Source organism: Symphalangus syndactylus, chromosome 5, assembly GCF_028878055.3.
Source record: "Symphalangus syndactylus isolate Jambi chromosome 5, NHGRI_mSymSyn1-v2.1_pri, whole genome shotgun sequence".
NCBI classification, from domain to species: Eukaryota; Metazoa; Chordata; class Mammalia; order Primates; family Hylobatidae; genus Symphalangus; species Symphalangus syndactylus.
The window spans coordinates 25,751,407-25,773,655 of NC_072427.2; the positions used below are offsets into that span (position 1 = coordinate 25,751,407).

A 22,249-nucleotide genomic window follows, 5' to 3' on the forward strand; every position below is an offset into this window, starting at 1 on the left:
GGTGGTGGTTCACGCCTGTAATCCCAGCACTTTGGGAGGCTGAGGCAGATCACAAGGGTCAGGAGCTCGAGACCAGCCTGGCCAATATGGTGAAACCCCATCTCTACTAAAAATACACAAATTAGCCAGGTATGGTGGCAGACACCTGTAGTCCCAGCTACTCAGGAGGCTGAGACAGAAGAATCGCTTGAACCAGGGAGGTGGAGGTTGCAATGAACCAAGATCACGCCACTGCACTCCAGCCTGGGTGACAGAGTGAGACTCTGTCTCAAAAAAAAAAAAAAAAAAAAAAAAAGTTTTGGCTGGGCGCGGTGGCTCACGCTTGTAATCTCAGCACTTTGGGAGGCCGAGGCGGGTGGATCACGAGATCAGGAGATCGAGACCACAGTGAAACCCCGTCTCTACTAAAAACACACACACACAAAAAAATTAGCCGGGCGCGGTGGCGGGCACCTGTAGTCCCAGCTACTCCGAGAGGCTGAGGCAGGAGAATGGCGTGAACCCGGGAGGCGGAGCTTGCAGTGAGCCGAGATTGCGCCACTGCACTCCAGCCTGGGCGACAGAGCGAGACTCCGTCTCCAAAAAAAAAAAAAAAAAAAAAAAAAAACACAAAGAAAAAGCACTCCTATTCTTATAATGGGTAATTCATGGATTTTTATTATGCTTATAATTACCTTTAATTCCCAACTACAGTTAAGAATTTGATCCCTTCAAAGAAACAAACATTGGTAATATTTACCTATATTTCAAAAGTTTCATCAATTTGACCTTTTTCCTTTACCACGAAGTTGCTTTCAAAGCTATGAATAAAAAGGCTACTTTTTCTTTTTTTGGTCCAATAGAGGTCCTTTTGCTTTAAAATATGTTAGAGGGGGAATGGCACAGAGGACAAAGAGAAAATATTTTAAATGAAAATGATTCCAAATCAACTATTTTTCAGTTCACATCAATTTTATTTTGTAAGTAATGTTGGCTGCAGTATTTAACTTTTTTGATGATATAATATTTGATGCAAAATAATCTATGTAGCCTCTCTACCCTATGTATAAGTTACTCAGTAAGTTATTTGATTTTGTTCACAGGCAGGTGCTTTATACACCCGGATGCAGAATGAGCACAAGGTCCAAGCCAATAGTTATTTAAGGAATTGTTAGCATTTCAAATAGCTTAAAGTGCTTTTGCACTTTGCCTAATCTTCCCACTCCACAGCTTGGTCTCAAGCTTTTATTAAATGTGAGGAATTCAACAGCTATGAAACTCAAAACTATGTGCATAAGGAAAACTACCTTTACTTTGCCTGTGTCTCATTCTTTTATCTTCTTATATCCTGGGGATGCTAAAATGTTTAATATCCTTTATCAAAGTGTTCCAAAAAACTGTCAGAAATACTTTTTTTTTAATGTTTGTTTCCCTTAAAGCATTTTTAGACAGGCAGCAAGTTTTCACTATGCCTTAGAAGAAGGAACTACAAATAGCTGGTGGTTAAACAGTGAAGTGGAATGATGTGAAGGAAAAAAGGAATAGAGAAGTAAGCTCAGGAAAGCACACAGCTCAGTGCGTAAGGGAAAGGACTTCTGGTCTGACAAACCTCAGTTTTAAAGTATGCTAGTCACTTACCAGCCAAGGAGACCTTAGACAAATTAACTAGCCTTTCTAAATTGACTTACTGGTTCGATGAGAGTAACAGTACTTAGCGTGGGGACCATCTGAGAGAATGTTTAGCACAGAATCAGCTGGTGTTATTCTTCGCTCTAGCTAGTATTCACTAACGAATATGAAGCAGAGAAAAACGGATATGACTGCACAGTAAAGAATGCATTATACAGAGCCTAAAATGGAAATGCAGATCAATTAGGGGGGTTTTTAGTCATCTAAGTAAGAAATCATACCATGGCCTTATGCTAACACGTGAAGGGAAAAAAAAAGATCAATTCTAGAGACACTGAATTTAAAATTTATAGGCTAATTGTGGCTAACTGGTGAAGAAGAAGAATCAGAATGACAATCAGATTCTGGCTTGAGTGGCAGTATCACCCATTTACTATGACTTCTGGTGAGCTGGATAAATATGGGTCTCAGGTACAAAAAAAATTTTGGATTTTAAATTCAGACGTTAGAACCATTAATATGTGTAGTATGTTAAAGATATGGGACTGGAGATCATCAAAAGGGAAGTCTAGAGAAGAGTTAAGAACAAAATCCCACGAACTTCTATTACTTAATGGTTGTAAAGAAGAAAAATTTGCAAAGGACACAGAGATCACTAATGAGGAAAGCAGACAGTATCATGAAAATAATGAGAAGAGTTTCAAGCAGGAAAAGTAGTCAATGGCACTAAATGTTGCTGAGAAATCTAGTACTTACAAAAATCTATTGGTAGCAGATGACACAGTATATTTATATCGCAGAGGGGAAAAAAGGTATAAACAGGGATAGATGGATGGATCTGCTCTCTTCTACCAAAGCACTACAAACCACAAAACTGTTTTGAGTTCATTTTCTCCAATGGCATACAAACACAGAAAACCAAATTTAGTTAAACAAGGTCATAGACACATCAGTTCAAAAATTAGCATTAATAGGTTTCAACAAAAATGGCTCTAGGTTTTTTCAAGTTTTATCAACTTATTGCCCATTAAATTTTTTCCTCATATTATTTGGAGGGAAAAAAAATCACTATGTTCCTCTTGAATGGTGTCTAACAACAGAGACTTTGAATACATTATTTTTGAAATAAAACACAACCATCACTCTTCATATCTTGACCCAAATACCTAGGTCAATTTAAAAGTTTTCTTCTCCTTGTAGAAAACTAGTTTCTACTCTCTCTAGGAAACCAAAAAGATATTCCCTAAATCTGTCAATATAAGATCAGTAGTACTGCAGAATTACAGTTACAGAAACCACTAAAAGAACTTCACTTCTTTACCTTGGGGTACCCAGCAAAATCTAATCAACAGCTAAACTTTCCCTACAGTATTTACAATTATCTTTATCTCTATTTGGTAGCAATAACATTAAATTTTATTAACATGACAATCAAATTACATATTGTCAAATTACCAATATTTGTGATATAAATATGGAAAATTTTTAATTTTAAATTTCTCTCTTCTATCCCAAATGTTCAACACCAAAGTATCTGAAAAAAAAATCAAACAATAAAAGCAGACATTAAAAAAAAACTTTCCTCTGAAACAAACACAATGACAAACATACCAGCATTAGCTCTGAAAGTCAGAGATACTAAATTACCAGTTAATTGAAATAAAAGTTGACACAAAGTAAGTTAAATTATTTAAATTGCAAAATGAGCTAGACTAACTCAATATCATACATGCCCAACTACTGGTTGCATCAGTGAGTTATAGCCCAGCCTATGGCTTATCATTACTCCCCATTTGTAAGAAAAAATAGGATTGTCTTAGAATTGTCTTTGATTTTAACACAACTTAAGTTTATTCTGGAACGTTACTCAACTAGTTTATAAGCCAGTTAACGCCTATTTCATTTAACAGACGAGCTAGTAAGAGTATACATAATTCGTGGTCAATGCCAACAAAGCACGCTCTTAAAGACACATAGAAACAACATATGTCTAGCACCACTATATGTGTGTAAAGTTAAGTTCTTACCTTTAACTGAAACCTATAAAATACTGGAAAGATGCTGATATACCATTTCAAAGCCTGTAATTATTCGTAAGAGTTATCTGTTTCCAAAGTGTATTTTTAAAAACTCAAAATTAAGAAATGCCCAAATAATGACAAAAGTTATTCATACATGTTTTTGAGACAGGTGAAGTTAACTGGCACTACTCCAGTCTCCTCCTAAAAATGTTTCTGATATATTTTCTTGAAAGAAAATATTTCTTTTGGTATGTGCTTACCAGAAGAAAAAGAAGAGCCAGCCTGAATAACAAAGGCAGTGTAAAACATTAAGCCCCAGACTTACTAATAGCAACACATACACTAAGTATATAAAATATCTAACAGAGATACAATAGCTCACTTAAGTGGGTAAAAGTGTTTCCAATTTCCTTCAGCTGATTTTAATATCAAAAAAATTGATTTATATCCATCTACATCTTGGAAAATGCTGTTGAAAATAGGCTTTTAGGGGCTACATATCAGAAAAATAGGCATTTAAGGGGCTACACATCAGAAAAACTTTGAAGCATATTCTGCTGCTGTCGATATAAACTGGTATAACTTTTTAGAAAAACAATTTGGCCAGTGAAGTGTTCGTTATCCTTTGATCTAGGTAAGGTCACTCCAGGATTTTTCCAAAAGAAATCTTTTTTAAAAAAGCAAAATATTTTACAGCTACATACAGGTGTGTTCAACGCAATACTATTAAAAATGACGAAAAATTGGAACCTAAAAGTAGACAATTTAAAAAACTAGGTTAATTAAGGTCACATCAATTTAAGAGAATTACATAGTTACTGAAACGAAAACAATTTCAACAGATAGTTAAGTGAAAACATAAAACTGCACAGATTCATAATTATTGGAAAAATGCAAGAATGTAAGACAGAGAAGAGAACAGGAAAAAAATGAGATGACCAAACAATGATCTTCTGGTGGGTAGATAGGTAACTTTTCTTGATTTCATTATTATTACACTATTGTTTAAACAACAGATATAGCAGAAAAGCATTAATTTAAAAACTTTTGCATGATCCGGAACAAATAGCATAGCAAATACAATGGCTGAAAATGCTTAGCTGGCATTTGGTCTGATTATTGCAATGATTATTGCAATTTACACCTTAATTTCTATGAGAACAAAGAGCAACAATATAAAGAAAACAGTCTCTAAAAAATATTCTTGTACTGAAATACACTACAATTACTTCATAAATGAGAAATGTAAATAGAATCAGATACTTTAAAAAAAAAGTCGTAGTAGCCTACCTATAGCTTTTAAAAATATAAATCCTTTCATTTCCTGTTTCAAAATGTTAATTACTTATCTCCACCTTTGAAAGAAATGAAGAGTTTGAATGTAGTAAGAAGAAAGCAGTTTTACTTTGTTCATCAATGGCCTTTTTAATTATGAGCATATTAAAAATTATGAGCATATTAAAAATGTCAACATATTGTTAAATTAAAATATACTGAAATTAAAAGGGGTGTTGTGCTGGGGTTAAAAAAATTAAACAGTTGGCATTTCAATTTACTAAAAAAGACTTATTTAAGCCTATCACATTTATCTTTCCACAACTTAACATTTTAAGTTTAAGGAAAATGACATATCAAATGAACCTCCTCAAAACATCATTTATAAAAACTGACAACTGACTGTTCGATGAACCAATCCAAAAAAAAAAGCCTGTTATTGGAGACGATTTTGAGTCTAAGATGTTTTAATGACACTCATATTCTGAACTAAAAACAATGATGGGAGAAAGTCAAGTTTGATTCTCTGAACACCTATTTCCTGTCCAAACAGCCCTTTTGTTCTGCTTCCCTGCTTAATGTTAGTGTTCAGTTTCCATCAGAAAATAAAAACAATGACAAAACCTAGCACACACAGAATCATAAAGGAGCAAAATTATAAAATAAAGGATCATAAAAAGATTAGAACAAAAATCCTACCAACAAAACCTCCACAATTTTCTGTTTGCTTCACCTCAGATTAACTTCACTTGAAGCTGTACTCCAAAGCAACCAAACCTGAATACCAAGCTCCACCTTCTCCAATTCTAGTGGCTGAAGAGTAAAATCTCCTCCCTGTTAGTGAAACTGATAATTGTGATTGGATACGGCTAATATCCATTATTTTAAAGAACTTTTCCTTGCTAGCAGGTTAGGTTAGACACACTAAAACCCCCTGGATAAGCTGGTTTCTTAAAGAAACAGTAGATAAGGTTTCAGTTTTCCCATCATATACTGTTTGCTTACCCTTGTCTAGGTGAAAAATAAACTAAGTAACATAAATGAAAATCTCACAGAAGCAGCTGTGACCAATTGTTTAAAATACAATGCTTCTAATCTAAATCATTTATTTTTATGGAGCAATGAAGGTGAAGTTATGCTTTAAAGACAGATTATTTTTAATACAGTTCACATTTTACCTGAAAATTGTAAAACGGCAACAGAAAATCCATTACAATATGTTGCTAAGAGGAACAAACCAATGTTTTTTTCTAAGACTTAAAGAGAAAACTATAACTTAAGTGAAAATATACAGCACTAAAATACCGAATTCAAAAGATTCATTTCTAAGCTGTCTATCAAATTCACTGACATTTATGTTCTCAGTATCACAACAGAGTAGAAATTTCAGTGACATCAAAGGTCGATATTTCTACTTAAAACTGAAGAAAATACTGGGCAGAAATATTATTACACTTAACAGATCTGACGTGAGTATTTTGCCAAGGTTAATGCTTAACCATTTTCAAACAGAGATCTAAAAGCAAAAGGCACATGTTCTAATGACATGTTCAGGTATAAAATTTAGAAAAGTTTAAGTCTTTTTCATCTTTTTTTTTTTTTAAATGTGTGGAAACTACTTTGCACTCTATAACTTCAAAGCGGCATGGGCACCCTAAAGTGAAAGATATACTCCTCTTAAAGTTCTCACTAAGCTACATTAAATAATATTTTTACTACAGAGATCCTAAAGAGACACTATACAGGAACTCTGATTTTTAAGCAAAAAAGACCTACTGTCACTTTATACATTACTAAGTTTGCTATTTTTACGTTATAAGTTTATATATTTTAATTAGAACTGCTTATGTTTTAGCAGCTTGGCCCATCAAACATTAATCTGACATTAATCATTATCTGACTGATTAAATGGCATTTAATGTCTAATTTATGGTGTAAGTATAATTTTTACCTCTACCAAAAATTCTGTGATTCATAAACTCGAAATTAAAGATTAGAGTGACTTCTTAAAATATGCTTTCAATGTTTGGTTTGCATCAGAAAATAAAAACAGTGACAAAACCTTTAAACATTTTAAGTTTTCAAAGTTCAAAATCTTGCAACTATTTTTCCTCAGAGAAAACTCAAATATTAGAACACAAAGCCAACAAAATTGTTTTGAATACAATGGGAAGTCTTTGTAACAAACTGAAAATTCACATAATTGCAACTAGACATGAATATGGAGCAATACCCTGCTGAAGCCCAAACAGCTGCATAATCTATTATGCCCTTTAAGTGGACAAATTGAAAGAGCCAATTCACAGAGGTCTACTCCCAAGATCCTTTGCAAGGATTGGCTGTTTTGAATGCCCAGCACTTCATGAGTCAAGTTCAGGTTTTCTTCCCACTGTGTGGACACTCTTGAAAAAGAACACTGGAAGCAGAGGAGGTACAGAAGCAATCAGCAAAAAGAATATACAGCTTGAATTACAGCATAAGACTTGAGGAAAAGTGACTGTAGATGGCCAAAAGTTTTATGGTGGAAAAAAAAGAAGGAGAGATGGCAAACAGTTTAATCTTAAAATCTGGCAAGCATAAAATTAGTAGATAGTTATGGAAACCAAATAAAACCTTTGCTCTCGCATCAATTTTTCACTTCAAAGTTAATTATGAAACAAACATGCATCATACACTAATATAACACCAAGACCACTCTCAATCTATATATAACCAAGAGAAAAGAGAACTGTGGACTTAGCGATTCCAGATTGTTTTAAGATCTCTGGGACCTGCTTGAAAGAACATCAAGATGATTATCATTTTAGGTAGCAAACAGGTTAAAATTAAGAGTAGCTTATTCCATTTCTAAATCAGCAGCAGCAGAAAACAACAGCAAAAACAAAAAGAAAGCAATGTCACAACCATAAAATGTATAACCGAGATAAATATGAAAACAATATTGCTTCTCAGGAACAAGGAGCCTGCAAAAAGCTCTGGAGCTCCCTGATTGCATGCAGTAACAACACTTTTTAAGCATCAAGTATTCAAAGGATGTATTGTATATTATTTGTGGGAGCCCAGAAAGTTTCCCAAATCTTATCAGCTAAAAACAATTTAGAAGAGAACAAGCCACTGAATATTGTTTTCATATTTATCTCGGTTATACATTTTACGGTTGTGACATTGCTTTCTTTTTGTTTTTGCTGTTGTTTTCTGCTGCTGCTGATGTAGAAATGGAATAAGCTACTCTTAATTTTAACCTGTTTGCTACCTAAAATGATAATCATCTTGATGTTCTTTCAAGCAGGTCCCAGAGATCTTAAAACAATCTGGAATCGCTAAGTCCACAGTTCTCTTTTCTCTTGGTTATATATAGATTGACAGTGGTCTTGGTGTTATATTAGTGTATGATGCATGTTTGGTGCCACTTCACTTTTGATTAAAAAGACCCTACTTATATAAAGAATCAATATCTAGACTATTAGGAACAACTTTTGGCAGAATATATACAGAACGGGGCAAACACTTTCTTAGAATTTTGAAGGATTCCATATAGTTCAAACTGCTCTTCCTACAAAAGAAATTAATCCTGGGCATTTTCTCTGGCACAATTGGTGGTTTATTGTAGTAGTTGATAAAAAGACCACCCTGACATTAGCAAAACATAACCGGGATCACTAAGGATAAACTCTGAAAAACACCTTAATGGGGAATAAAAAATAAAAAAAATATGGCCAAGTGTGGTGGCTCACGCCTGTAATCCCAGCACTTTGGGAGGGAGAGGCAGGTGGATCACAAGGTCAGGAGTTCAAGACCAGCCTGGACAAGATGGTGAAACCCCGTCTCTACTAGAACTACAAAAATTAGCCAGGCGCAGTGGCAGGCGCCTGTAATCCCAGCTACTTGGGAGACTGAGGCAGGAGAATTGCTTGAACCTGGGCAGCAGACATTGCACTCCAGCCTGGGCGATAGAGTAAAACTGTCTCTAAATAAATAAATAAAAAATAAAAAAATATTTCCCTGGCCAATACACATTGCCTACAAAAGTAAGATATATTTGAGCTTGCAATTCCTGGTGTATCTCTCCTGATTCCTTAGCGAAAAAGATTACAAGGTTTGTATGAGGAGCTGGGGAGTTTGAATGAATGGCCTATTTAGTCAAACACTGAACACAAAGGAAACATTAAGGAAACATACAGATAAGCAAGCATAAACCAAGCTGATAGGATAAGGTATCTTTCCACAAAAAAACAGTAAATTGCTTTGTTTTAGGTCTCAAGGGATAAACAAGGTCACTGATTAACGCAAAATAAAAAGAAACAGGGATCACAATAGTGAGACAAAAGTAAAAGAGAAGGCATTTATTTATAATACTCAACTATTAAGATTTTAAGAGTCATAAATTTTCATGTGCCAAATAACATATCATAGATCATCCAAGAAAAAGTGCTAGACATAGAAAAACTAAGAGAAAACAGACTAGCCAACTTTAAATTCTCTCTCTCCTTGGAGGCCTAAACCAGAAAAAAATAAATAAAATATTACACAAAAGACGAAGACTAATTCTTTATATAGCTACCAAAAGAGCTTTTCTCAACCATTTTAATCAGTCACAAAGAAAACAAACAAATTATGAAAAGCAAGTTGAATAGGTAACATTCTCTGTAAACTATACAGTAACATTCAAAAGTTAACAGAGTTATTCATTCACCAAATCTTTTGAATGTCTATTATGTGCTGAAGATACCAGAGTAAATAAAATGGATATAGTCCTTACCACTGCAGAAACTTATGGTTGAGTCAGACCAGTGCTGTCTCACAGAAACATAATGACAGCAACATGTGATTTTCTATTTCCTAGCAGTCACATTGAAATTTAAAAATTGGCTGGGCACGGTGGCTCACGCCTGTAATCCCAAGACTTTCAGAGGCCAAGGCAGACAGATCACTTGAGCTCTAAAGTTCAAGACCGGCTGGGCGCGGCAGCTCATGCCTATAATCCCAGCACTTCGGGAGGCCACAGTGGGCCACAGTGGGCGGATCACCTGAGGTCAGCCTGGCCAACATGGCGAAACCCCGTCTCTACTAAAAATACAAAAATTAGCCAGGCATGGTGGCACTCGCCTGTAATCCCAGCTACTCGGGAGGCTGAGGCAGGAGAATCACTTGAACCCGGGAGGTGGAGGTTGCAGTGAGCCGAGATCGTGCCACTGCACTCCAGCCTGGGCAACAGAGCAAGACTCCATCTCAAAAAAAAAAAAAAAAAAAAAAGTTCAAGACCAGCCTGAGCAACACAGTGAAACCCCATCTCTACAAAAAATTTAAAAAATTTGTAAAAATTATACGGGCGTGGTGGCGCGCCTGTAGTCCCAGCTACTTGGAAGGCTGAGGTGGGAAGATCCCTTGAGCCAGGGAGGTTGAGACTACAGTGAGCCAACATTACACCACTGCACTCCATACTGGGCGACAAAGGCAACACCATGTCTCAAAAACAAACAAACGAACAAACAAATAGGCCAGGCGCGGTGGTGGTCGCCTGTAATCCTAGCTACTTGGGAAGCGGAGGCAGGAGAATCATTTGAACCCAGGAGGCAGAGGTTGCAGTGAGCCGAGATTGTGCCACTGCACTCCAGCCTGGGTGACGTAGTAAGATTCTGTCTCAAAAAAAAAAAAAAACTTTTAATTAAGAAATAAAATTAACAGTAATAGTATATTTTAACACAATACATGTAAAATATCATTACTTCAATATGTAATCAATATTTTAAAAATTGAGATATTTTCATTGTTTTGTACTAGAAATCAAGTTCCTATTTCATACTCAGTACCATCAATTCAGACTTGCCATATCTCAATAGTCAGATGTGACTATTTAAATAAAATATGGTAGCCATTAGCCACAGGACTATAAATTAAGATAAATATCTATTATTGCAGAAGACTGTATCTCTGCCGTCCAACACAATCGCCACTAGCCACGTAAGGCTGCTGAGTGAGCACCTAGAATGTGACTAATACAGATGAAGAACTGTATTTTTAATATTAAATTAAATTTAAATTTACTTAAATAGCCACAAGTGGATGGTAGCTACCAGACTGTATGGATCTGGAAGAAGAAACAGACGCTAAAACAATTCACACAAACTTAATGAACTGGAGTTGTTACAAATGTTTATGAAAAAAAGCCCAATATAAAATGAGCACATGAAGCCAACAGAAAGATGTAACCTATTTTGTGGCATCAAGGAAGGATTCCTCAAAGAAATCACAACTAAGCAAAAGAAAAGCATATGCAAAGGTCTTGAGTAGAGAAAACTGAAAACAGTAGAAATAATGAAAAGTAGCAAGGGGTAAAATAATATATGCTAGTGGTAGGAGACTGATTTGGATTACAAAATCGAAACTCCATAGGAAGGCAGGAGGGGTGGAAGCAGCCCTACCGTTTGGAAATAAAAAATAAAAGTCTCCCAAACAAGTCCTGAAACAAAGCTTGTCCCACTGTCCTCCCTCAGTAAATGCCAGTTATTCCAATATTCTGTCACATTCAAAGTCAAGTCAAGCACTTTGCATATGTGCCATTTGTGCCAGCAGTTCTCTTCACTTGGGAAACTACCTCCAACTTCTTGATTTTAGAACTCAGAATCACAGTTACAAATTTTCTACACAGCACAAGCTTTGGAGCAGTGATCCAGTTGGAAGATGGGGAAGAGGCTTGAAACTGTTTGCAATTTTTGTTTTTTTTCTTTTTTGGAGACAGAGTCTCACTCTGTCGCCCAGGCTAGAGTGCAGTGGTGCAGTCTCAGCTCACTGCAACCTCCGCCTCTAACGTTCAAGTGATTCTCCTGCCTCAGCCTCCCGAGTAGCTGGGATTACAGCTACCGACCACAACACCCAGCTAATTTTGGTATTTTCAATAGAGATGAGTTTTCCCCATGTTGGCCAGGCTGGTCTTGAACTCCTGACATCAAGTGATCTCAGCCAGGCCTGCAAAGCAAATTTCACAAAATATTTTGCCAAAAAAACTTAGTAATTTCAGCTGGGTATGGTGGCTCACACCTGTAATCCCAGCACTTTGGGAGGCTGAGGCGGGTGGATCACCTGAGGTCAGGAATTTGTGACCAGCCTGGCCAACATGGTGAAACCCTGTCTCTACTAAAAATACAAAAATTAGCCGGGCATGGTGGCGCATGCCTGCAATTTCAGCAACTCAGGAGGCTGAGGCAGGAGAATTGCTTGAACCCAGGAGGCAAAGGTTGCAGTGAGCCAAGACCACACCACTGCACTCCAGCCTGGGCAACAGAGCGAGACTCAATTTTTTTTTTATGTTTTGGTAGATTGGGAAAGCTAAAGAAACTCCCATACACACCTTTACCGCCAATCAATTTAAACGTGACATCCTCAGAGAGACAGTCTCAGATCATCCGATTAGCACCTATTATTTACTTCCTAGGCACTTGTCAAAATCTGAAAATTCTTTATTCGTTGGTTTGTCTATATTGACAGACTGTAACTGAATGAAGGCAAGAGATCTTGTCTTGTACATAGTTGTGTCCTCAGCATGTGGCACAATGTCTAGATGGAGCAGGTGCTTAAATACTTGTTGAAAAAATAAAAACTGCAACTGCAGGGGTTTTTAAATATATAAACATAAAAATATTACTCATCAAAATTTAAGTAATATAGCTAAAGCTATGCTCAGAAGAACATTCAATAGCATTACATTTTTCATTATAAAACATAAAATATTATCAAAGTTGCAATTTTTTTAAGTTAAAAAATTCAAAACTGGCCAGGCACAGTGGGTCACGCCTGTAATCCCAGCACTCTGGGAAGCCGAGGTGGGTAGATCACCTGAGGTCAGGGGTTCGAGACCAGCTTGGCCAATATGGTGAAACCCCATCTCTACTAAAAACACAAAAATTAGCCAGGTGTGGTGGCACACCCCTGTAATCCCAACTACTCGGAAGGCTGAGGCATGAGAATCACTTGAACCTGGAGACAAAGGCTGCAGTGAGCCAAGATCGTGCCATCACACTCTTGCCTGGCCAACAGAGTAAGACTCTGTCTCCAAAAAAAAAAAAAAAAAAAAAAAAAAAATCAAAACCAAAACTAATTTGAAGCCCCAAAAGAATAAACTAAAAAATCTGAGGACTAACAAAGCAACAACCAAAAAAGGGGGATGGGGGGAGACTTAAACAATAACAAAAACACATTTGTTTACAAAATGAAAATACCATGCCCCATGTATACAAGTGTGCACTGGTACCAAATCATTGATATTTCAATAAAACCTAAAAAGAACCAAGAATATGTGCATTTAACATATGATAAAGGCAGCTTTATTTCAAGGCAACAAGTTTTTTTTTTTTTTTTAAGTGGGGCCAAAATTTTTAAGGAAAAATAAGAGAAGTTATTTCACTTCACATGTCAAAATAAATCCCAGATGAACAGAAAAAGACAGATGTGAAATATGAAACCGTAAAAGAACTAGAAGAAAATTTATCTGGGTAGGAGAAGCCTTTAAATATAAAAGCAAAGTAGAAGCCATAAAAGAATTAACCTAATTTTCTTAAAAGGTAAAAACCCTTGCCTGTTTTTGTTTTATTTGATAAAAAAAAAAAGAGAGAGAGCAAGAGAAAAGAAACACTGTTAGGTAAATGAAGAGCTAGGAAAAATATTTGCAGGCCAGGCCCAGTGGCTCATACCTGTAATCCCAGCACTTAGGGAGGCCAAGGCAGGTGAAACACTTGAGCCCAAGAGTTTGAAACCATTCTGGGCAACATGGTAAAACACCATCTCTACAAAAAATTGCCAGGCATGGTGGGGAACACCTGTAGTCCCAGTTACATGGGAGGCTAAGGTGGGATAATCACTTCAGCCCAGGAAGTAGAGGCCGCAGTGAGCCATGACTGCACCACTGCCCTCCAGCCTGGGTGATAGAGCAAGACCGTGTCTCAAAAAACATTTTAAAAAAACCAAACATACGTGTGTGTGTGTGTGTGTGTGTGTATATGTATACATGTATACATACATATATGTGTATATGTAATTTGCAGTATATAGCAGAGTTGCTATCCTAAACCCTAAAAATACAAAAGGTTTAAAAGGGTATCACAAATATAAAACACCAGACAAAATGGGCAAAAGATAAACTAGAAGATGTCCAATAACCATGTTTATTTACCATCATAATTAATCAAAGAAATATATAATGATTCCTATTGAAAGGGAAGATGGAGGGTAGATGGATAGACAGATAATGTTGGTAAAGATATACAAGAAATGTGTATTCTGTCATATTTTTAGTCAAATTTGATATTAAAGTTTGATGTTAGTCAAACTTTTAAGGACAAAATTTTGCAATATTTATGAAGAGACTTTAAGGAATGTTCATATGCTTTGAATCAGTGATTGTAAGACAGACTAGATCCTAAACAATGACAAATACATAGAAGTAGCTCTGATATTTATCACACTACTTATAATAATAAGAAAAAAATAATAAACTAACTTAGTTACACCCAACAGATAACTAGGTTATAGTACTTTTATAAGATGGAATTGTCCATGTGGGTAACCACTACTCACATGTGGCTACTGAGCACTTGAAATGTGGCTACTCTGGGTCAGACATGGTGGCTCATGCCCGTAATCCCAGCACTTTGGGAGGCCAAGGCAGGCAGATCACTTGAGGCCAGGAGTTCAAGACTAGCCTGGCCAACATGGCCAAACGCAGTCTCTACTAAAAATACAAAAACTTAGGAGGCCGGGCGCGGTGGCTCAAGCCTGTAATCCCAGCACTTTGGGAGGCCGAGGCGGGCGGATCACGAGGTCAGGAGATCGAGACCATCCTGGCTAACACGGTGAAACCCTGTCTCTACTAAAAATACAAAAAATTAGCCGGGCGTGTTGGCGGGCGCCTGTAGTCCCAGCTCCTCGGGAGGCTGAGGCAGGAGAATGGCCTGAACCCGGGAGGTGGAGCTTGCAGTGAGCCGAGATCGCGCCACTGCACTCCAGCCTGGGTGACACAGCAAGACTCCTTCTCAAAAAAAAAAAAAAAAATTTAGGCCAGGTGCGGTGGCTCACGCCTGTAATCCTAGCATTTTGGGAGGCCCAGACGGGTGGATCACCTGAGGTCAGGAGTTTGAGACCAGTCTGGCCAACATGGTGAAACCCCCTCTCTACTAAAAATACAAAAATTAGCTGTGTGTAGTGGCACACACCTGTAGTCCCAGCTACTGGGGAGACGCTGAGGCAGGAGAATCGCTTGAACCCAGGAGGCGAAGGTTGCTGTGAGCCGAGATTGCGCCACTGCACTCTAGCCTGTATAACAGAGTAAGATTCCATCTCAAAAAAAAAAAATTAGCTGGGCGTGGTGGGGCACGCCTGTAGTCCCAGCTACTCGGGAGGCTGAGGAACAAGAATCGCTTGAACCTAGGAGGCAGAGGTTGCGGTGAGCTGAGATCACACCATTGCACTCCAGCCTGGGAGACAGAGCGAGACTCTGTCTCAAAAAAAATAAAAAAAAAAGAAATGTAGCTAGTCTGAATTGAGATGTACTTTAAGTGGAAACTACACGCCAAATTACAAAGACGGTCTAAAAACAGAAAACTATCCCATCAACAATTCCTTACACTGATTACATGTTGAAATAATAGTTTTTGGGTTAAATAAAATGTATTTTCACCTGTTTCTCTTTTTTTCATAATGTGGCTACCAGAAAATTTTAAATTACTTAATGTAGCTCCCATTTGTGACTAACGTTGTATTTCTAGTGGACTTTGCCGGTCTGAAGTATGTAAGCCACAGTAAGAGGTTTCAATTTTATTTGGTATATTGAAAAGCTACTGGGGGGTTTTGAATCAGAGAGTAAGATACTCTAATTTACAAATTTACACATTTAAATGAAGCAGAACAGTAGAAAAGTTGAAGCAATGGTACCAGTCAGATGACTTCTATTATCATCTTATATAAAACAAGATGGTGAGGCAGATTACATTTCGCTAAGTTCTTAAGAAAGAGCCAGGCTGAGAGTGTTTAGAATGGACTCTTAATGGTTTAGGATATTAAGAATACACACACAAAGACCAGGGGTATACCTGACAAAATGTTAACAACAGTTATCTATGATGGTGTTATAGGTGGCTTTTCTTAGTAACTTTCTATTCTTTCCTAAAGTTTGAGGGGGAAAACCCCATATACATATTGTCCTTATAATCAAATAAAAAATAAGGTTTTTAAAAGCAGAATACAGCCGTACCAAAACAAAGCATCCTGATATTTGTCTGCAAGCTACATATAGAAAAAAATGAAACCATCTCTACTCCCATGCCTTCAAACAATAAGGTTATTCAAAACTACATGTAAATTCACACTTACATACATGAATGAAAACATGAAACACATAAAAACACACGTATCTTCAGGATATTAAGGAGATACTATTCCCTAATTTGTCGCTGTGTTTCTGTTAGCATAATGAAACAGATCCTCGGGAAGCACACTTTGTGGGCATTCTCTAATCTAAAACATATTTAAATATGGAGTTAACAAATCCTGAAACACCACACAACTTTTCCAAAAATGTTCCAAAGGATACAAAATTTAATTCCACAGAATAACACCTTGGTCCTAATGCTTTCCCTTAAATGGTGTGCCATTTGACAGGTGTTTTCCTTAACTAAAGTCTGTGCAAAACTGGAAGGATAAGCTTGGGACAAGTTTCTTTTACATGAGCATGCTAAGGCACAAGAGAAATTTTTAAGTAATTTGCTAGAGATTAGAGGGGAGGAGAGGAACAGCAGAAAGGATAATTTATTTTACATACAATCCAGCGTTTTTTCTACTATACTATTTTTTGCATTGAAAAGGAGATACCAGTGCCAGACTTTTTACAATGTGACTTCAAAGTAAGATAGTCATTATACATAAGTTAACAGGAATTTTGGGTTTTCATACAAATGTTCAACTAGGTTGAACTCTAGTTCAATCACTACGGCTATGAATCTTCTATTTAAACATAATAGAGAATCCTAATGTTTTTCATTCATTTTATTTCTAAGTAATTCAATCTATTCTAGTCCTGATTACCTAATACCATCTAATGCAATCCACATTAAGTATTTACTCTAGAGAAATTCTTGTACTTGTGTACCAAGGGCCGGAAACAAGAAATGTTCATAGAGCAAGACTGCTTATAGGAAAACAAAATAAAAAACAATAAAAACACGGTCTAAGTGTCCATAAGTTTTGGCAGATTAACGTATCATAAAGCAATGAAATAAACTACAGCCACATACTATTTTTATAAAGCTCAAAAGAAAAACAAATTAAATGCCACACAGTTTCGGCATACAAACATATATGATAAAACTATTTTTCAAAAAGTCAAGGAAGTGACATACACAAAATCCACTGCACATATAAGAAACTCACAGACAAATGCAAGTTTTAGTAATGTTCCAGTTTTGTGTTTGGGGGGAGTCGTCAAGGATTTATGATGTTTTATCTGTTTATACTTTACTGTGTTTTTGTGGTATTAAATATATTTTGGTTATTTCTTAAAAACTTTACTGACATATAGTTGACAATAAACTGCACACATTTGAAGTGTAAAACGTGTAAGTTCTGACATATGCATACACTCAAAAAGTTATCACAAGATAATAAATCCATCGACCCTGTATTTTCTCCTGCACATTTGTGATCTGTCTCCCTTTAAATATATTTTAAAACGTAAAAATAAAAAAGACAACCTATTTGAGAAAGTTAAACGTGCACATTTTGCAAAACATTTCCCCTAGGACTCTGGAGAAACTATACGTAACTCAGAAAGTGCCTTAAAATTGGTGACATGGTTACTGAACAACTAACCTTAAAAGTTTATGGTATTTTACACTTTAAAAGAATCAAATTCCGATTTCGGTTTGAAAGAGGAATTTAATCCTGTTTCTCGGAGCATCAAAATCATTAATTCTGCCCGGTTTTTTTTTTTTTTTTGAGACGGAGTCTCCCTCTGTCGCCACGCTGGAGTGCAGTAGCTTGATCTCGGCTCACTGCAACCTCCGCCTCGCGGGTTCAAGCGATGCTCCTGCCTCAGCCCCCCCAGTAGCTGGGACTACAGGCGCCCGCCACCACCCCCAGCTAATTTTTGCATTTTTAGTAGAGACGGGGTTTCACCATTTTGGCCAGGATGGTCTCGATCTCCTGACCCGTGATTAGCCCGCGTCGGCCTCCCAAAGTGCTGGGATCACAGGCGTTGAGTCACCGCGCGTGGCCAATTCTGCCCAGTTTTTATGGCCCAACAACTTAATATAAATTATCTTTAGGTAACCCCAAGGCCCTAACTTCCTCACAACTGGTCACAACTTCCGAGATGTGAAGGTAAATCATAGCGTCCCAACTGTGTGGGTTAGCACAGGACTTAAACACCAAGTTAAAAAGATTTCAAGCAGAATATTCTTTCATACTTTTTTAGGTAGCTAAAACTTGAAAATAACTATCTCAAAAGAGCAGACAAAAAATTTAGAATCCTAAGCAAGCTAAACCCAAGCAGGGAAAAAAAGAGACCAATTCCCTTCCCGGTGCCAGTCAGGAGTTGGAGACACCGGGCTGCCTCCGGCTGGTTTCTGAAAACACCGCAGGTGGAAAAACATCCCGAAGAGCACCTGAGACTCGGAGGGGTGGGGGGGTTTTGACGCGCCCCAGGGTGCCCGGGGCCCTTCCGACCCCCGCTAGCCTACCGCACGGAACCCGCTCGAGGCGGCGCGCGTCGCGGCCTCCGCGGCCCTGAAGAACTGAGGCTCCCGACCCCAGCGCGACCACCCTGACAGGAAGCGGCCCCGGGACGCGGGCGCCCGCGCGCGTCTGAGGTGAACCCACGGATCCCCGGCCCCCACCCCCGGAGCCGGGAGTCCTCGCCCTCTCGCCCGCGGCCCACCACCTGCTGCTCCGGCCAGCCGCCCTCCGCTTCCGGCTCCCGGGCGCCGGGAGGGGCCGGGGGCGGGCCTCGCCTCGCTGCAGCCCGGTGGGGGAAGGGAGCGGGCGGGGGAGGGGAAGCGCCGGGCAGGCCGGGCCCCGCGGGCCGCACTCCTCACCTGGCGGCGGCTCTCTCCGCCTGACGCGCTGCCCGCCGTCGCCGGTAGCCGCCGGTGAATGGGGACAGGTAAGGCCACCGAATCCCGGCTTACTCCGGCTCCGCCACCGCCGGCCCCTCCGTCCGCTGTTTATTAAACTTTTCTGTTTGGTTGTTCGGCCTATGACGCGACCGCGGAGGAGAGCCACTGGATTGGCCGGCTCCCGGGGCTGACGCGACGGACCCCGCCCGCACGCTAATTATTACTGGCGCGGGCGGGGCCGCAGGCCGGAGGAGGCGCGGAGAGGCGGGGTCAAGGCTCGGGGCGCACGGCAATTGGCCGGAGGCAAGAGAAGAGGCGGGGCGGGGCGAAAGGAGTTGCTCCTCCGCCCTGTGCACCTCCGCTGTCCCTTGCTCCACCGCGGTCTCTGGGGGCGCTTCCCGCCGCAGTTTCTCTACCTCTAATAGCTAAGGGAAGGCAATTAAGAGGTGCCGCGGAGACTTTAGGGGCTTGGTTGTGTAGGTTCAGGTACCTTTGCTACCTCGCAGGGAATGGCGTGTCCCTGTCTCGGATTGAGGCACCAAAAAGAGTTGCACTCCACCTGGCACTTGTGCAGGAAGGAATTCTGAGCTACTGTCTTCACATGCAGGCCGGCGCTTCAGTCTGCAAGCGCAAAGTCCGAGCTCAGGGCGCGTACTGGAAAGCAGTACTCTGCCCTGTCCTGAACTGGGACTTGGAAATAGAAGCAAGACGAGAAGCGTGCATGCACACGTGTGCAATACATACATGCACGGGCACAAGCACCCCCAGTTCCAGCCTTTTCCAAAAGCACGGGGTTAGTTCCCACCTGCGTGGTGCACGCTGCGCTGCTGCGCTGGAACTAGGGGTGATAGGCAGAATGGCTCCCCCTGAAGTTTTTCCAGCCTTCGTTCGGGCTCACGAGCATCACAAGCAGGAAGTACGTGACACTTTAGTTCGAGGTCATTCGGTCCTGCCGTGAATGAGGGGTTCCGTTGGGGCATCCAGGTAGGCGAGCCCAGTCCTGAGGATCCTCTTTATTTTAAATGTTGGTATTTTGTTATTCATAGATTTTTTGCATTAATTTTAATTTTAAAAAAATGTTATTCATCTTGATCAGTTTTTTGGTTCTCCCTTAAATTTTGTGCCTGAAGTGAGTACGTGTTGAGCATTTAGCAACACAGAAGTCACTTGGGGAGTACAGTTCAAGTGGAGGACAAAAGCCTGATTGGAATGGTAATAAAACCTACTTATTAGGCTATTTGTGGGGGTTAAATAAGATATGTGTGAAGGAGCTTCTTGAACTAGCAAGGTTATGCGCCAAGTCTTATGGATTTTGTCTTAAATGTATTTTTCTTCAGATTCTTGTCCAGTTTATCGTTGTATTAACTCTAGCACCTAACCCAGTTGGATTTTCATATACAGTTATTATGAATTTGCAGAAATTGGGTTTACATAACCTTTACTGCTTTCCTTTGTTCCAGATTCGTTCTGGGAGATTGAGAGATTATAGCATTGCATTGTGACTTGGAATGCAGACAGACCACTGTCACTTACTAGCTTTGTGGTCTTAAGAAAATTGTGTGAAATGGGAACAAAAACCTACCACAAAGGATTGTTATGAGGGTTAAAAGATACTGCATTTCTATTCACCCAGTAAATGCTGTATGCCGACTCTCTGCCAGCCTGTTCTGTAGGTGCTGGAAACAGCATTAAGTAAGAGAGATGAAGGCCCTCCTCTCATTGACTTACACAGGGGAAGAGAGGGAGCAGAAACAATAAACAGTATACATATGCAACCTACCGGGCAGTGTACGTAAACAACATATTCACAGCACCTGGTATGTAACAGATGCTCAATAAATGATTGTGTATTTGCATTATTATTTCCAGCCCCATCTTCTTTCCTGTGTTCCAGAGCAGGACATTCACTGTGTGCTTACCACAGCCACTCAATATGTCCAAGGCTTCTTTTCCCGCAAACACATTCTTCCTCCTGTAGTCCTAATTTTGGCTAATGGTAACACCATGTTTCCAGTTTTTAAAGCTAGAAACTCAAGCTTTATTGAGATTTAACACACATATCATTACAACTCACCCATTTTTAAACAATACAATTTGCTGGGCGCGGTGACACATGCCAGTGGTCCCAGCTACTCAGGAGGGTGAGGTGGGAGAATTGCTCGAGTCCAGGAGTTCTGGGCAGTAGTGCACTCTACCCACAGGTGTCCATAGAGGATGGGGGGGCACCATCAAGTTGCCTAAGAAAGAGGACTCTACCCAATTCCAAAACAGAGCGGGTCAAAACTCCTGTGCTGATTAGTAATGGGATCATGGCCATTGCACTCCAGCCTGGGCGACATAGCAAGACTCTGTCTCCTATTAAAGAAAAAACAAAAAGAAAAATGAAAGAAATTATACAATTCAGTGGTTTTTAGTATATTCACAGTGGTGCAGTTATCACCACAAATCAGTTTCAGAACATTTTGTCACCCTAAAAAGAAACCTTGGCAGGGTGCAGTGGCTCATGCCTGTAATACCAGCATTTTGAGAGGCCGAGGCAGGTGGATCACTTGAGGTCAGGTGTTAAGAGACCAGCCTGGTCAACACAGTGAAACCCTGTCTCTACTAAAAATACAAAAATTAGCCAGCCATGGTGGTGCACACCTGTAGTCTTGGCTGCTTGGGAGGCTGAGGCAGGAGAATCACTTGAACCCAGCAGGCAGAGGTGGCAATGAGCTGAGATCACGCCACTGCACTCCAGCCTGGAGCCTGGGTGACAGAGCAAGACTCTATCTCAAAAAAAAAAAAAAGAAAGAAAAAGAAAAAACAAAACAGAAAAACAACCTTGTACCTATTGGCAGTCACATTCCCCTTTCCCCCAATCCATGCCCCACCTCCACCCCTAGGCAACCACGAAGCTACTGTGTGTCCCTTAAGTTTTGCAAGTGATCCTTTGGCCTCAGCCTCCTGAGTAGCTGGGTCTACGGGCGCAAACTACCATGCCTGGCTAGTTTTGCCTATTTTGGACATTTCGTAAATATGTAGTCATATAATACGTGGTCTTTTGAGACTGGCTACTTTCACTTAGCATAAGGTTTTCAAAGTTCATTGTGTTGTAGTATGTATCAGCACTTTATTTCCTTTTATTGCTGAATAATATTTCACTGTATTGATATTTAATATGACACATTTATTCATTAATTTATAGACATTTGGGTTGTTGTCCACTTTTTGCCTATTATGTGAATAGTGCTCCTATTCACATTT

The 22,249-nt window shown here is 39.3% G+C and overlaps 1 protein-coding gene across 12 annotated transcripts in view; it reads right to left on the reverse strand.

The window, feature by feature from the left end:
• The window catches only part of ZFAND6 (zinc finger AN1-type containing 6), a 77,375-nt gene extending 58,159 nt beyond the window's left edge, over positions 1-19,216 (reverse strand). For 2 of the 12 annotated variants that reach the window (XM_055277498.2, XM_055277496.1), the window contains exon 1: positions 5,604-5,690. The gene's annotated coding sequence lies outside the window, so the exon portion shown is untranslated. Of the gene's footprint in view, positions 1-5,603; positions 5,691-18,628; positions 18,892-18,982 lie in introns of those variants that run through there. The other 10 variants (XM_055277497.2, XM_055277495.2, XM_055277500.2 and 7 more) reach the window with 10 other exon arrangements.
• Positions 19,217-22,249: the final 3,033 nt, after the last annotated feature.